The sequence below is a fragment of the Camelus dromedarius genome, chromosome 20 (assembly GCF_036321535.1).
Source record: "Camelus dromedarius isolate mCamDro1 chromosome 20, mCamDro1.pat, whole genome shotgun sequence".
Taxonomy (NCBI): domain Eukaryota; kingdom Metazoa; phylum Chordata; class Mammalia; order Artiodactyla; family Camelidae; genus Camelus; species Camelus dromedarius.
Window position 1 is genome coordinate 26,817,588 of NC_087455.1, and position 18,020 is coordinate 26,835,607.

The 18,020-nt window shown below is 36.4% G+C and overlaps 2 long non-coding RNA genes across 2 annotated transcripts; both read right to left on the bottom strand.

The window, feature by feature from the left end:
* Positions 1-201: 201 nt before the first annotated feature.
* LOC135318692 (uncharacterized) lies at positions 202-3,236 on the bottom strand. Its single transcript, XR_010376968.1, has 3 exons — positions 2,853-3,236; positions 1,785-1,865; positions 202-364 (listed from the first exon to the last, which is right to left on the bottom strand). It is a non-coding gene; the product is annotated as an uncharacterized LOC135318692 (long non-coding RNA).
* Positions 3,237-6,205: 2,969 nt separating this feature from the next.
* On the bottom strand, positions 6,206-14,802 carry LOC135318693 (uncharacterized). The gene is made up of 4 exons (XR_010376969.1): positions 14,368-14,802; positions 10,829-11,583; positions 8,889-8,933; positions 6,206-6,517 (listed from the first exon to the last, which is right to left on the bottom strand). It is a non-coding gene; the product is annotated as an uncharacterized LOC135318693 (long non-coding RNA).
* Positions 14,803-18,020: the final 3,218 nt, after the last annotated feature.

An 18,020-nucleotide genomic window follows, 5' to 3' on the forward strand; every position in this document is an offset into this window, starting at 1 on the left:
TCTTGCTGGGGCCAATTATCAAACCACATCTGACAATTTATGATATTAGAAGGGGAGGTGAAGTCAAGGCTTAGGAAAAGTGATTATACAGTATTATGTATATGAACTTACCTATCCTCTGCAAAATAAATTTCTGGACTTTTGAGCTAGTTTAATTCAGTCAGACACTGGAAAGTGATTTCCTAGAGGCTTACCAGACGTGCAGAGAGTCATCTTAGATAATAGCCAAAGTGGCGGTCCTTCAGAGGCTGTCTTTGGTGGCTTAGTGCTTCCTCACTCCAGCTGGACGTTAGAATTCCCCGGGGAGCTTTTCAAGAAGCTTATGCCCGAGTCCTACTCGAGACCAAAATCCTGGGGCTGGGGCCTGGATAAAGACATATATCTATATATTATTTTATTATATATTATATACACATATAAATATATTTTTTAACTGCCCAGGTGATGCTAATGTGCAGACAGAGTTGAGGACCAGTTACTGCCTTGTCTCATTTACTGACCTCTATCGGAATCCACTAAAATCTGAAACACCCTCAAGGCTAGGCAGTCATTGAAGCAGACAAGACTGAGCACCACGAGGGTGGTGACCACACTGCTTGTTCTCTGCTTCATGCCCGGCACCCAGCCCGGAGCCTGTTACATAGTAGGTTCTCAAAAATAATTTTGCCTGAAAGAATAAAGCAAACAGGAGCCAAAAAGGCGGGGGGCTTTCTGCCTCTCTTTAATCCCAGCCACCTCCACATTCCACCCCATGAGTCTTGACAGTTTGGAAGCTTTCTTGAGGTTTTCTGAAAGCCCATGCTTGGAACTTTATAGAAGCAGCATACTTCTATAATCTTTTCTACTTCCTGAAAACATGTCTTAACATCTTTTACAAGAGAAGGTAGATAATAGAATTCTCAGTAACCGTAACTGTAAATGGATTTGTAATCTACCCATGATTAAAATTATTTTCATCATGAAGTAGAATTCTCATTATTGTTGCAATTTTAATGTTATCAACTCCAAAGTGTCTTGGTGATTGATAATATAGACAGCGAAACCCTATATTATAGTAATTAAATTTAAAATGAATCAGCCATCCTTATATGTCTCAGTACAGTACCTGATTATTTGAAAACAATTATCTTCACATGTCACCTAATGCCACACAGCACTTGGAGCTGCTACAAGGAATTGTTCACAGTCACAAAGTTGCTGCAGAGTTGAAAAGCACAGATACTGTGTCGTGGGTGCTCCGATGAATATTTTCTCCATTAAAATACATGACTATTGCAAAACTGGGCTAAACCCAGAAGGAATGTGGGCCTGAATTAGGAAACCTTTGAACAAAACCTTCAGGCTGAAATGTGCATTCATCACGGGTAAGTCGGTGTCACTGACTTTAAAGGAAACCCTTTCTCTAGGAAACCCCAGAAACCACGGGCCCAAGAGCAGCTGTCTGATTTTGAGGATGAGGTTTTTCTTTTCTCATCAGAGCCAGGCTGTAGTGCATAATGCTTTCCTCATTGGATAGATTGTCCTTCAAAGGAAATGTCTCTCTTTATAAATTAAATTAAATATTACTACGTCTCCCAAAGTTTTCTCTTATTTCCCTAGTTGAGATTTTATAGGAACATGCATTTCTCCACTGCAGGAAGGGGCTCACACCCCTGCTTCTCTTAATCTTACACTTTCTGCAATCCTTTCCAATAACACGCCTCTCTTTGCCAGATGCTCTGTGCCCACACCCTCCCCATACACATTTTGGGGGAAAAAATTAGTACAAAAAAATTCTTCCATACTTGGTTCATTTGCAGATTTCACCAGGCTTGCAAAAAGCACACCTGTTGTGCTGTCTGGATTTCCTTTCTGATCATAGGCTTCTGACAAAGAGGGGGGGGAAAGAAAGATTTTTATCAAACGCTCTTCACCGGACAATGAATTTTCTTCACCATTTGAATGTATCTGTGGAATGCCTGAGTGATTCATTACAGCAGATTCTGAAGTATGACAATGGGCCGCAGAAATGACTGATGGTATCTTTTTCCTGATTTCATTTCCCTGATCCTCTTCATCCCTTGGCCTGTGTACCTCGATTAATTAGAAACCAGGGATTTTCACTCATCAGCTGATGGGTTTCATGCTCCACTCTGTCACAAATCTGCTGCCTGCACTATCTCTCTTACAGCTGGTGGCTGCTTTAAAAACTTTCCCTTCTTTTTTTTTTTTTCCTCCTTTTTTGAAGCAGTGCTTTGTGACTACAGGTTTAGGTCTTTTAAAGATTCAGACATTTTTTAAAAAAGAGATTAAAAATTAAAGTAAAGAAGATTCAAAATCTCTGATTAAGTTAATCCCTATCCAAATGATACTTGTCCAAAAATGAACTTTTTGAAGAGATAATAATATAAATGTTTCATAGCATTCAGCTTTCTAAGTTCTTTTTGCAAGATATAATAATTGAAGTATTATGTAAAGACTGAAAATAGATATAAATATAATTTTTGTGTGTGAGCACAAAAGCACATATGTTCATTTTTCATGCATTTTGGGGTATCTCTACAATACTTAAAACTCAAATGCATTCAAATTCCAGTTGAATAAGCCATTTTATAACAGTATCCTGAAATAAATCATTGAACCATTATTGTTTCTGGAGGAAATATTTTATAATTGAAATATGCTCCCCCTTAGGGTATATACCAAATTAAATCACATGATGATATAATCCCCAAGGAAGCAAATCATAATTAAATAGTATTTAAAATGCAGGATATTTTATAGTAAAACTTCTCCCTCAGAAATCTAAAATAATGCTTGACTCAAAGGTGAAAAGCACAAAAGTTATTTTCACCAAAGTAACAGCTACCTACCACTGAAAGATTATTCGCTGGAGTATTTTTCTTCATATTAATTTATTTAACATCAACTTTGAACTGGATCCCCGAATTAAAAGCAAAGCCATCCATCTTATAATGCCAGATCTATCAGACGTGACGAGACAAAGTGATGAGCAGTACACATTTTCATGGCTTTGCCTACGGTAGAAGACAGAGAGCCTTTAAAGATTTCATCCTGTAAGTCAGGTTTTTACAATTTTGGAAGTCGTAAGAAGAGAAAAAAATAGAGGAGTTTGGGGGAGGAGTATCTCCTCCCCACCATCTGAGGATCCTTGTCCTTCTTTCCACACTTGCCAAGAAAGAGCTGTACACCTGAAAAAACACTTCAGCATAATCAACAAAAGCCCTGGTCAGCACTGAGGCCAACCAAGCCTTATCTATCATGCCTGTTCTAAAGAAAACCAGCACTCAACTTAGCAATTACAAAAAAAAATTTTTTTTTATCTAAGCACAAAACAAACAGGACAGCAGGAAAAGCCACCATGCTTCTGTTCCAGAGATACAAGAAGGGATCTTGTAATAGCACCCAAACAAGCTATTAAATCTCTGTGGCATATTAATTTCTATACTGAAGTCCAAATTACCAAAGATGTTGAGTATACACTCTGGTCAATAATATGCCACAGTACTGAATTTTGTTCCAGATACAAGGCTAAATTTTTCTTGTTGTTGAACTGGTCCACCATAAAGACTTACAGATTTGAAGTAAAGTAGATTTCATAAGATTCAGATCAATTTATCTTCCTGTTGTATTTTTTAAAAGCCTTAGTAATACTGAAAATGGACACGAGAGAGAGGTCAGGAAGGTACACCTTGAGCTTACACAGATGTGAAGGGAAATCCATTACTTTTTGAAGTTACTGAAACTTCTTGTTAAATCATACTGTTACCTCCCCTTTAAAATGGACCAAATCACTATCATGACGCTAGCTGGGCTTAAAATACCGCCTACATAAGACACTTTTCTTTAGCAGTAATGCAAAAGAGCTATGGAACAGTTGGAGAGTATTTTATTTTAACAACAACACAAGTGTGCTGATAATCTGGAGTATCAGGCCCATCTGTAAATTTCCCTAATTTGCTATGTCTTTCCCTAACACCACCAATATTGTGATAATGCCACATGCTCTTGAGTACCTGCCAGCGCCAGGCACAGGGACCAACAATCATGAACAGACACTGTATCGAACACAGGCCTGTAAGTCTGCGGACTGTAGTGTTGCCTCCGACTCACCCTTGGCTTTAGCCATCTCACAGTATTTATTTGTGACAGGCCAGGAAAGTTGCCCACTTAGATGGTGTGTATCTAATCTATTAGATTAATTCTAATCTATTCATTACTTTCCCTGGAATGTTGCTTCTAAATTTAGTTTTTCCAAAGTAAATAAACTTAATAAACAAAAATTTGCTATCTGACTGTCTAATTCTGAAGTACTAGGCCTGGGAGGCATTTTTCCCCCCTAAAAACTGTAGGCTTTTTTATTCAGTTCAGAGGGAGACAGATGAACGTGGAAGGCTGGCCCACTTACCTCGCCCAAAGTTCAGATTCCACTTCATTCATCCATCCCACACTGCCAGCAATTTAGAGATGAAAAAAGGGAAGCATTCTTCAGGTAATCATAGTGAGGGATTTTACCAAACTTTGTTGACTAACAAGCAAGTGTCAATTAAAACCAGAGCTTGCATCAAATGGTAATTTCTGATCAAACTAAGAAGGCTCTGCATTCATGTAATTCCAATGCACCATCAACCCTAAGCATTTTAATAACCATTTGCCTTATTCTTTCAAGGCCTCTTCAGGTGGCTGAATGACAACATCATGGGCTTGAGTACTGTGTGAAAAATACTCCGATGTTAGCACACACAGAGCAATGGGCCAGTGGAAGGGTCTCCATCTGTTGTTTGTAATCTTTGTTACTTTCCTGGACTATTCAGTTCACTCAGGAAGTATGTACTGAACACAGAGATGAACAAATACAGTGAATGTCCTCAATACTGCAGTTTTTTGATAAAAGCCATTAATATTTTTGTTAAGAATTAGGCACACTACATAAAGAAATCTTGACTGTGTATCTAAAATAGGGATGGCAGCCATAGTGCTTGCCCTGTTTTGTCATCTCAGTGTTTCTGGAAATCAATTTCATAATCTTTCATTATGTCTTTATCATATTGAGAAAAGTTTCTACCATTAAATAAAAAATATTGTAGGAAATCTAAGCTCTTGGTCCAGATTCTTAAGTTTCTCTCATTTGGATTTACCATGTCTTTTCAATCTTAGTTTCAAAGCTCCGAAGTATCCACTGAACCAGGGTATCTTGAAAACCTAAGCCAGGCTTTCTTTAGTTATTTCTGTATTATAAGCACCTAACACAGTGTCTCATCTTCAGTATTATATTTTTCTTAATCAAACACAATTTCATTCAAATAAGGCTGGCCTTCACTCCATTCTATGACCATGTATCTGTTAATTTTTTATCACTTACTGGGGATGTATTTCTGTCTTCATCCTGCTAGCTTATTCATTCCTTTTATAAAAATTCACTTCTAGTAACAATTCCTTCCCCCATTATTTTTCTGTTTTTTTCACTATTCATTCACTGAAACATATATTCGTCAAACATTTATCCTCTGCCACTCCAAGTTCAGTTAGATAAGATATTGGTTCCACACTTGAGGAGCTTATGTTTATTGAACCCAATTTAACACGTTAATTAGAATTTATTGTTTTTACCACTATTATTCAGTATATTTTGGTTTTCATTCAATGAATAGATTATAAGCAACCTTAGGTTAGGGAGCAGGGCCCTGGTTTTACTTACCCAGTAACTCTGCCACCGTAGCTCACTATTGAAAAGTGGAAATGTTCAATAAGCTTGTTTATTGATTGAATTCTATTTTATATTCGAGGGACGTATTTAAAAATTTATCACATTTCAAAAATAAATTCAAAATTGGACTCTTAGTTGACCCTTCTATTAATTATCATATTCACTCCCATATTTCTCTGCTGTTTTCACTAACTTGGAGGTTCGGAATCCTGCCAGCATCTGGATTGTCCACCTCTGGTAACCCTCATTCATCTTTGTGATTATGGTCCCCATTTACAAAAGCACCCAAATTGCACCACAATTACTAGGAATATTAATAGGAAACTGGATTTTCTACTTTGTCTCCCTTTATCTGCGAGTCTTTAATGGCTTAAACACAGGATAACTTCCAGGGTAGCAGCAGCAAAGGAACAAAAACGAGAAGAAAGAAATGTGCAGGTGATCAAAGAGGAACATTTACATTTATGGAATTCTTTTATTTCTAGACTGAGATTCAGACATTAGATAAAGGTCTATCGGAAAGACGCTACTACTGTCTCAGATGGTGCTGCCTGTTCTCCCGGAAGATGAAGCCGTTCTGGAGACCACTTTGTCCTGACGTAGGCAAACCAAGGATGCAACAGAGACTAAGAAGGTGGGTGCTGTTTAAAAGAGCTTGTGATGGCAGGACAGATGCATACTTGCTTTCGTTTTCCTTCATCCCAGCCAGTGGCCAGCCATTGTTGCAGCCTTTATTTACTTCTGTGAGGACTTGAGGACACTACGTTCTTCTGAAGAGATCTCTTAAAGGTGTTTCAAGGGAGGGAGAGTCTAATGAGTGAGAGATAAGTATTATAATGGAAAAAAAAGTTTTCCTTTATCTTTTAAAATATTTTCATATGTTTTTTGAGAGATGTGAAGGAGAAGAGAACACACAAAATTCCTCCCTAGAATAGAGTTTTGAATCATTGCTGCACTTGATTACAATTTCTGCAACCTCTATGTTCTGGATTAAAGAAAAACACATTATTTTCTATTTTTATTTTTTTAAATGGAAGCATATACCAAAATTTGACCCAAGCTGCATAGCAAGAGTGAGAATTAAGTTCTAAAATTGTGAGCTGCCTTCACCCTCTACCCTTGAAAAGTGTCTCCAAATGAGAGGCATTAATACAGGGAACAATATTCAGTATCATGTAATAATCTATAATGGAAAAGAATCTGAAAAAAAAATATGTATAACTGAATCACTTTGCTTTATACCTGAGTATTTTAAATCGACTATATTACCATAAAAAATAAAATAAATTAAAAGTATTACTTTCTTGAGGTTATACTGAATCCTTCTTAACTTCCTATCCTGGTCTAGATGCCACAGTTTAGGATTTAACCAGGAATGGCTGGATACGTGTAGCAGGGACTTAAGGTTGGTGTGGATGAAGGCATAGAGTTAAATCAATACCTGCCCACTGTGGTGAGCCAAGAATCCAGAAGAGTTGTTGCAGGAATCGAAACTGAGTTTGACAGAAAACACATAAGATCCAGGGACCCCTAGAGTGCTACAGGAAATACTCTTAAAGTGAGGAGGAACACAGTGGATTCACAGCCTGACTCTAGCCTTTATTTTTTTATCAGAGTTTCTGTAAGATTTCATTTTTAAAAAATGGAGTTCTGTTGCAAGAAGAAGGAGGAGAAGGAGGGGGGAAGAGGGGAAGGAGAAAGGGAAGTAGCTGTTTGATAATCATTTGACAAGAGAATTAGTTTTCTTGAGAACTGGACAGAGTCTGGTTCACAATACACTCTCCATACTTGGCATTGTGGCTGGCACAGGGTGGGCATTCAATGCATATTTATTAAATAAATTGATGAATAAGTAGATGAAAGAGTGTCTCAAATAAGTTGATTGATTATGCATGAAAAAATCACAATAGATAAGCAAAGTAAAACAGTTGGTTAATGGATACCCCAAAAGGCAGAAAGGCAGACAGGTAGTACCTGGAAATCTGTCCACAGGAAGCAAGCTCCTAGTCATTAGAGCAGAAATCTGGTGCCTGGCAGGGTGGAGAAAGGTAGAGCTGGATCCTAACAGAAGCCTGGATCCTTGGGAGTGCACTAGGAGGGAATCTAATTAACAGTAACTGAAACAGAAGTCCGGCCTGGGGCTGGGCAGTCAGTTGGGGATAGTATTTTCAAAGGTGACAATGGGTTAGGGGCAGACTTTCAGAAGGAGGACTCAAGTATTCAGATCTGGTTCTTCTAATTCTGGTCAAGGTAAGCTCTGGGAATTGAGCGTAATTGGCAAGTAGTCTCAATCGTGATTAGCTTGGGGCAGAAGATAAAATCCAACCTGGGTTTGCAGTGAATCTTTTTCTCCCAAGTTAGAAGAGTATTTTTCCCTAAGTTTGTTCAGCAATTGCTTGTCTTTAAAAAGGTTCAGCTGGGGAAAATCACAGCCAAGTGAGGGAGAAATTGGCTTTTAGAAGTAAGGGAAAGGGTGGAGGGAGTTCTATGAGGCATCCCAGATATAATGCTTGTCAGGTAATCTCTCCACATTCACATTTATTTCAAATGAATGAAATAAATAGCCTGACGTGACAAAATGTATGATCATTGAGTGTTCACCAGAGTGCCATGAAATGCGGAGATTTCTCTTTCGGTGCGATAAATAGATAGTATTTGTTGAGGAGAGAACTAAGATTATGTTTTTAATTAATTAATTTTTGTTATGAAATTATGCCAACTCATGATAAAATATTTAAACAGTAGAAATAAAAATAAATACAGTCCTCCCCTTTTGGCCAGTACCATTTATCAAATATGAAAAAGCACATTTTTATACATGATTTTAGAAACATTCTATGCATATGCAAGAGTATATATGTTCATACTTACCTTATGCAAATGGAATCATGACATACTCAATACTTTGCAATTTGTTTTCTGAAATAATATTTCTTAAAAATCTTTCTATATAGGAAAGTAGAGATCTATAGATATGAAATTTCTGGACCAAAAGGACAGTCATGGATGGCTTAACAATAAATTGCATTTAAAATTTACTTCTTGTTTCTATTTCATTTTACACAATAAAATGACAAAATATATTACTTTATAGCATGTATAAATGTTAATTCTGTTAAAAATATTCACTTTATTTACAGTATTAAACCTGGCCTCACCATAGCAAAGTATAACATCCTACCTAATGTAGCAGTCAAAATATGTTTTGTATTCCATCTCATAACTGCTGAGAATAGTGGAAGGAAAAACAGAGACATTAGTCAAATAACATCTTCTACTCTTGAGAACACAAGTTATTTGCAGCAGAATGTGGTACTCAGCTTTGAAAGTTAATGGTCTTTGTCAGTCAAAGGAAAACAGTTGTCTTCACTTTTTTTAAAGTCTGTAAAAGTCTTTCTTACTGTCTCTCTTAAGGGGTGGATATGAGGTCAAATCCAAGATGCAATAAGGGAGAAATCCTGCTCTGGAAAAACAAAGTTCAAAGCTAGTCCTGAGTGGAGAAGAAGCAGTGGGAGCTGAAAGCAGGAGCTTGGGTGACTAAACTTGATCTCTTGGCGAGAGTAGGGTTTATAAGCTCCTAGACTTGGCTTCAGCCAACCAGGAAGAAATAACCCCAGATTTATTGCAGGAAATGGTTCTGTCCCTGAATGAGTCATGTAAATGGTGGCCCTTGGCAGAGGAAGTTACCCTATTTCTCCCCAGCATGGAAAACACAGTGTCATCATCCTGGGAGGTAGCAGCAACAGAAAACAAGAAGAAAGGACTCCTGACAGGATCCTGTGCTCTTGTGATCCTCAGCCGGGCTAGGGCCCTTGCAGTTGACAGTAAATGGTGGTAAGGACGGAGTGTGGACTTCAATGACTTACTAGAATCAGAAGGTCCTAGGATACTGGGAGCTGGACTAGGGTACAGAGGGAACCAAGTATTCATCTGGCTAGAAAGCTGTCTTAGAAGGTATGCATTATGAGTGCCTCAATCCAGCACTTGTATTGGGGGAGACACTATTGATTTTATTGGTTTTATTCACTATCTAGGCTGGGGGTTGGGGAAATGTTTTATATGCACTATGTGTGTGTGTGTGTGTGTAATATATATATACATGTGTGTAATATATATATTATTATATATGTATATATTACACACATGTATACTATAGAATCTTTGCCAACCACGGTTTTGAAAATTCACATATGAAAAATCCAAACTTTCTGTGTGTGATAGTTCAAGTGTTTGTTCTTAGGCAAGGGAATATAACAATACTGTCTCCCTCTTCTCTCCCCAACACACTGCATGGTTAAAAGGAATTTGTTTTAGGTAAAAGAGAATGTTTCTACATCCAGAAGTCTAAGCCCAGGAAAATGTGTCCTTAAGCACTACATTTGTTTGTAAAGGAGGCCTGTGAAATAAAAGAAGGGAATGTGGGATGCAAAAAAAACCACTTAATATTATCCAAAATTAAATCCACCATTAAGGGACAAACTTGCTAATAATGAAAATGGTCCGTCTGGTTCAGATTGATTGATGACTAATAATTTAAAATATATCTTTTTTTTAAACAATTTTTTATTGAGTTATAGTCACTTGACAATGTTGTATCAAATTCCTAAAATATATCTTGATAATAGATTTTCACAATTTTTTTCCCCTCTCTCTGCAGCATTAGTTTTTTGTTTTTTGTTTTTTCAGTCTGGATGTTTTACTATGACATTATGCATGAGGTATTTCCTGATTCTACATCTCAGGATTTACTTTTTATGATCATATGGCTTCCAGAAACTAGCACCTTAGTGAGACTGCGGTCCCTTTGACCTTTTGTAGCCCTCACCTTGTTTTTTCTTTCTGCTTTGGATTTCTGCATCTAAGTAGGTTCACATAGCCCTCCAATCAACCAGCAACAAGTTCAAATATAATTATGACAAATGCAGGGTCTGGAAACCCTGCTGGTAATTGACTTTGAAAGAGACCTAAAGCTTCTTACAGAATCAAGCCCATTGTAATGGACCAGGTATTGTAACACCAGCTCCATAATTGTCCACTTCAATTCAGAACTGAGAGATGCACTGCACATTCTGAATCTGCTTTTAATAAAAATGTGTTTTTACCCACTATACCAAAACTTACCTGATACTCAGTCCTCCAGCTTATCCAGTATCGTGAAGAAACCCCAGACATTACTCTGTAGAGTTTTCGTCTCATCCAGATAAGTCATAACTCCTTGCACTTACGCTCCCTGCAAAGGCAAAGACAACTGCATTTCCAATGCGACTGCTATACAAACATTCTCCTGCCCAAAGGAGGCCTGATCCTCACTGACTGTGGACAGACAAGACTCCCTCCCATTTCCACTTTTAAAAGCATGTAAACTCCGTCCTTTATTTAACTATGTTCTCATTTGAATGGCATGCCAAATCTAAAATGATATGAAAAAATCCCAAATTATTCCAGCAGTTCTTTGTATTGTTACCTCCTTTGTGTTGAGAAGCTGCAAAGCACCTTTTTTACACAGATTTTTCTTTTTGTCTACGTAATAGCCTTTAGTTTACTCCTGATTCTTTCTTCCAAATTAGCCATTAGTGGAACATTTTCAGAATCTCCAAAATTTTATGGATTCTATACGTTGGCCTTTTTTCCTTTGAGTATACAGATGTGCTTATTAAATGTGGCTTTAATAAGGTCCCGGGGAAAGGTCACTAGGGGGGGTCCTATTCTGCCTCTTTCTATTTTGAGGGAAAGTGAATAAGAAAGAAGATTTGTACTTACACGCTGAGAAGTTTTACCTTTTATTTTTTTCAAACCTGTTCTTTTGGTGCTTGTTCACAGAAAGTGAAACACCCAGAATCCTCATAATAAAGTATCTGTCTTGCTCGAAGGCCATCCTAGGAGGTAAGCCACTATGAGTGCCTCAAGGACCTTGTTATAATACAATTGCATTTGTAACATACCCCTACGCTCAAATGTCTCTGCTTCATTGACTGCCTGGGCTCCACACTGGGGCCCATCAACGACATCCCTGCAGATCTGAGCCAGTTACAGTTCTATATATTAAAACTGCTGAGAAACAGGGCATTTTCTTTGCTGGCACCATGTAGAAAACATCAGCTTGTTTTGTTTAACTGTTGTTCTATCTATTTCACAGTCCGTCTCAGAAAGTGGGCTGGCTTCCTACTACTCCCACACAATGTAAGAGCTTGTTTCCAAAGAGCAGAGAAAACTGAGTAAGATCCACGGTTAGATGACAGATGGATCCTGTCGCATTGCCAGAGATGTGAAATTGCAGGTGACACCTGATATATGATAATAAAGAGTACCCATCCAGTATTCAGCCCTTGGCCTTTATTTTTGTGATGTCATCAGCATGCAGGTGGCTTACCTGAGACTCTGAATAAAATACTGAGCATTGTCAAGGGGCTACACGGACAACTTTATCTCCCCATCTGTGTGATCTCCTGTGTGATGAGTTTGGACTATAGCCACTTTTAGCTCTGTCTTGGTTTACAAAAAGTTATCAGAAGGTTGTCTGTGGTCCTATTTATCCTGTTCTGTCTTTTGTCTAAAAAAAACCTGAAGCCAGTAAGACAGTTCAATTGTATCATTCACTGTAATATCAATACCTTTAGAGCTAAATTTATGTCCTTGTCAAAAATATACTGAATAGGAGATATGAGGTGTAAAGAATATCCACCTAATATCAACCTGGGTTTGGTTTGTTCATGGCGCTCAGAAGACAAACCCCTGGCTTTATTTATTTTATAGTGTTGTTTCCTACAATTTGGTGGCATATTAAAAATATGCCCAGGGAAGGAGTGCTTCTCCTGTGGCATCTGGGTCAGTAAGACTGTTAACCTATTATTTATTTCCACTCAGCTCAGCCACTTCTTTTTAAACAAATATAAGAAGTTCATTTAACTTGAGGTCTCAAAATAAAACACACACACACACACACACACACACACACACACACAAAGATCAGTTAAGAAATAAACTTTACCTCCCATAATAGAATGAATTATAAACAGTTTGCTGAATTACTACTCTCTAAAAATAAAATAACTAGCACTACTGGGAGCACTCAAAGCACCAAGTATGGGTGCAGTGTATAGTATGACAACTAGCTGGTTTAAAGCTTATGAATGCTAGCAAGCTGGTTATTATTGCCAGTTCATCGATAAGGAAAGGGAGGTGCAGAGGTAATGTTAAGTACTCAAGTTTGCACAACTATAAATAGCAAGACCAAAATTAAACTCAAGCCTCACTTATTTCAAAGCAATGCTCCTAACCAGTACATCATGCTGCTCATAACTACTGTGTAGGTAGAACTCAAGTGGTTTGAAGATGTTACGTTACAATCCCTCCTCACTAAGATATGATAGCCCTAGTCACAGGCATTAAAGGAACCATGTTGTCACAGTCCTTTCTCCTATTATCATCACACAGTTGTATTATCCACTGCTTGTCTTCTGTGCCCCATGTCAGTCCACATCCTACACTGATCTGGTCAATTCCTTTCATCAGTGCTGATTTACAGACAGCCAAGAACTTAGCTCTCCCCTGATAATTGCTCAAAAACCTACACATATTTAGAGAATTATCATTAAATCATTCATGTAGTGGTAATAATATTGTTTGTTGATTTAGTGTTTTTTGGTTTGTTTTATTTTCAGGGGATGCTACCGAATAGACTGGTATGAATTTTGGAACATAAGGCATTCCATTATTCCCAAGTAAGACACACACAAAACTGCTTACATAGTATGTTTGTGTATATGTGGGGGGGAGGTGTTTCAGTATGTAGAGGGATTTTTTTAATTGTGCAGAATGTAGTGTAAACTGCTTTGGCTTTTAGCATAAAATAATTTCTGGATGGAGTACTGCATCAGAAAATGTTCACTAATTTAAAACTAGTGAATGCTCACTTTGGTTACTTGTTTCATATAATTAAATATCTTACTTGGTTAAAGCAATTTATTTTAAAAATTAAAAAATTAATAATTTCATGCACACAAACATACCTCATATAAACACACACATAAAATGAAAATTTGTTGAATACACTTTCTATATTGAATTTAATAACTTTCTAGCTTCCGTGTACTTTATATGCTAATAGTTAACACTTAAGATAATTTGAACAATTTTTATCTTAAGGTCATAAAATGGTATCATGTTTGAAATCATATCAAATAATTGAAGTGTCGTTTGTCAATTTGTTGTACCAGCACCTGGTACAGTCGTGGCACGGGGTCAGTCATGACATGGGACCCAGCTCTCATATTTATCTGTTTGGTTATGTGTTTGTATAAATAGCAATGAATTTGGAAAATTCAGTAATGACAAAAATTCAACAGACTTTTTTTCAAATTTTTCCAGAAGAGAGTAAACAGAAATGTTTAGTGTAATGATAAGGACAATGAAAATGATTCACCAATAATATAAAGCAGAGTTTTAATTACAGCATTTTTTTTTTAACTTCACTAGGAGCAATATGCTACTGCCTTCCATTTGCAGTCTCTATGAGACCGTTCATGCTTAACAAATCTGACACAAATTAGAGATATTGAATGTAATGTGAAAATTGTAGGATGCCATAATTGCCTCATGGTGGATTTGGTGATAAATACCAACAGAAAACTCCCAAATGTGTTTTTAATACATACACATACCAAAATAGCTTCATTATCCTTCATCTTCAAAACCAAGCTTCTTGCATACTGTAATGTCCTTTTGTCCCAAAGTCTAACTTGAATCCATAAGAGGAGCACTTGGAGTTACGGTAAGCAAGGCATGAAATGCGTGTATCCAATGATACGTCAGTAAACAAAATCGCAAGTGAACCATGCCATCTATTGTGAAGAAATCCGAATTTCTGAAAAACAAAATGAATACTAGCATAAAACTTAGGAGTCTTTGAATATGTAGGGAAGAAGTTATTTCATCTAGAGAAAGAATTATGATGATGTATGGTTGAGCAAACAGATTAAAAGTTTTCCAGTAGATAAAAGAAGTTAAAAATTGAGAATCTTCTAAATAAAATTCTATGCATAAGCCATCCATCCCACAGTGACATGATACATATCTTTACGAATATAACCAGTGGATTCTCATCAGAGGTCCAGAAATTCTATAATGCCTACTGAAATGAAGTATGCCGTTATGTTGGCTAAGCATGAGATCTGATGTCCTATTTACATAACTTTCACAAGTGGACTCTTTGGAGCACATTATATCTCTTTCTAATGATTTTTCTTATCAGTTTGATAAGTCATTCAATAGTCCCTAAAATAAAAATTAATACATTTCATGCAGAATGCCTTGATTCTGATTCAGCACAATCCTAAATAAGAAAGAACTAAGCTTATGGATGAGACTGTGTTTGGCTTAACTTCAAACGCACCCTTTAGATCTATCACATATATCTGTTGGTAAATTTCAGCCTTATTCCCCAGTGTGAGATTTGCAAAACAGCAAATTTATTAAAATCTCTATGAAAGGCCACTGGTTCATGCCTAAATTATTTCAAACATTTTAATGGTTAAATTTCAAATCACTGAAATGAGTGAAGGGAATAGAAATAGATAAGAGTACGTTTTTAATTATTTCAAACATTTTAATGGTTAAATTTCAAATCACTAAAATGAGTGAAGGGAACAGAAATAGATAAGAGTACATTTTACTTAATTTGGACATTTAGCTGCTCTAAATAGAGCCCAAACTAAAAAATTTTAATACATGAGTTAAAAAGTAAAATCCAGATGGAATAAACTACTTTAGAAAACTTAAAAAAAAAAAATGCATACCTTTTGTTAGAAACTTGAAGTCTGATTTAAGATACTTTATTTCAAATCAATATTTAGTAATAATTTCTTCTGGAGTGCTGAAACTAGAAAATGAATAGTGAAATATTCCTAGGAAAGATAAAAAAATGTATTATATGGTCTTATTTTACCTTATTCATTTTACATTTGTGTGGAATGTAAAAGTATGCAAAATATCTTATCTTGCACGTTAAAACTGTGAATCCTTCTGCCTTTTAGTAATATCATCATATATCCCTGTTCCTTAGATGACTACTAAAAATGCACATACTCCATAAACCCATCTTTAGATTGATCAGAAAGAGAATAATGATTTCTACTGGAACCTTGAAGTCCAAGGCCTATCCCTTGTTCTTCAACCTTCAACAAAAACATTTATACTTGATTTTTCCCCCAACTTGCAAATAACCAGAACATAGTGTGAATAATTTTGCTGTCTCTGTATGTGTCTGTGCAACATTCATATTCCATTTATAAACCTTTTTTCCTTGTTTTTCTGTATCACTGGAACTTAATTCAGTTTCTAAATCTTTGGGAAATAAGAATCCTCAGAAAGTACTGCATTAGCATCATGTAACAAAACTACATCCATCTAGTCACAAAACACTGAGCACCTACTATGTATCAGAAATTGATCAAGAAGCTGGAAACAAGAAAATTAATGTGACATAGTGCCTGTCCTTAAGATACTTACTTTCATGGAACCAGGGAAAACTATGTAAAAAACTGTGTATTCGTTTTCATGAAAGAATTCTGCATTCACAAAAATCTCAAAAATCTCAAAAATCTCAGACTCTTACTATATTTCTCACATTAAATATTGACTTTGTGGCTGTGAGTTAGCTATGGCTTTGCCCCACATCTTTTTTCACTGCAGAACCGAGATTAAAGGAGAAGCCCCTATTTGGCACATGCCATTATTTTAACGTATGAAAAGAAAAAATGGCTTCTTTATGATATATGGAAATTCCACTCAAATTCCATTAATGAATGCAAGTCACATGGCCAAGACTGATGTCAAAAGAGCAAGAGAATATATTTTCCTTCCAAGTTACAGGGCAACAGGTAGGGAAGAGGAATCCTCTTATACAATGAAGAACAAAAACTTGGAAACAAAAATACAATTTATACTGAATACACTACAAAACAATGTGAGTAAATATGAAATGTGTTTGGGTCACATATATAGGACCATCTAAATACCACATCTGGCAGCAATAAGAGCAGGAGAAGTGGTACTTGAGCTTAGTCATTCAGGTTGAGCAGGAATCTGTCAAGGTGATAAGATGGGGAAGACATCCTAGACAGAGGGTAAAGATGGGCATTTGCAAAGACATAGAAGAAGAGCAGAGTCTGCCTTGTTCAGGAAATGGTGATCTACTTAGCATAATTGTGGGATTAGTTTCTTTGTGGTAATAGTAATCTGAGGTGAGTGTGATCTAAGAGCTTTGACCTTATATTCTAAGAAATACAGGGCCACTGGGGGTTGATTTTTAGCAGAGGAATGTCTCTATAAAAACACTTTTGGGCAAGTCAATTAATTTATACCCTAGGCTCTCAGATTCTAGATGTGCAAAGTGGGATTTGGGGACCAAATTTTATATCATATTCTTTCCAGGCCTTAAGTTTTATAATTCTACACTCTTTAAATTATGACTCAATTAAGATGATTTTCAAACTTAATGAAAACATTTCAAGATTTCACTTTCAAGATTTGCATTTCCCAAATCTCAAATGTGAAACAAAATTTGTCTCTTTTCTCACATAAGTGATCCATAATAATCATTAAAAAATGACTTACACATTCTGATGTATAGTTAGAAAACCAAAAACAGAAATAATATTTTGAATTGTACTAAGTCATTTTTAAACAAGTCAGAGATAATAATCCATTTAGCATAAATTTTCTCATATTATAGACCTACATTCTTCAGTTATTTTATACACAGTGAAATTGTTTATTTTTTTCTTCTAAATAGTGAGTGCATATGCCATAAGATATGTGAAATACAAGTGAAAAAAACTGAATTAGGCAAACTTATTCAAGATTGACTAGATTATAATGAGGTAACAAACAATCCTCAAATACAAGTAGTTTACAATATCAAATATTTATTTTTGGCTCACACAAAGACTACCTTAAGTCCAAGTAGCTCTCAGGTCAAGAGTAGCCATGCTCATGAGTTAGTTCAGGATTCCAGGTAGCTTTAAACTTCTGAAACTTCTTATCAACACAATTTCTTTCACTACCATCTTAGTAGGGTGAAGAGTGACCAGGAGGGTAGAATATTAGCAATTAAATGCTTCTTCCCCAAAGTGACATATGTCATTTCTGCCAACCATCATATCTACCCAAATTGCATTGTACAAAGGAAGTCATATGGCCTCTCCTAACTTCAAGGACACAAGGACATACTACGTGCCTAGTGTGGCCAAAGTTAGAGATGAATCAGATTGATGCTAGTAACAGTAATACCTACCATTTCATATAAAGCAAGCAA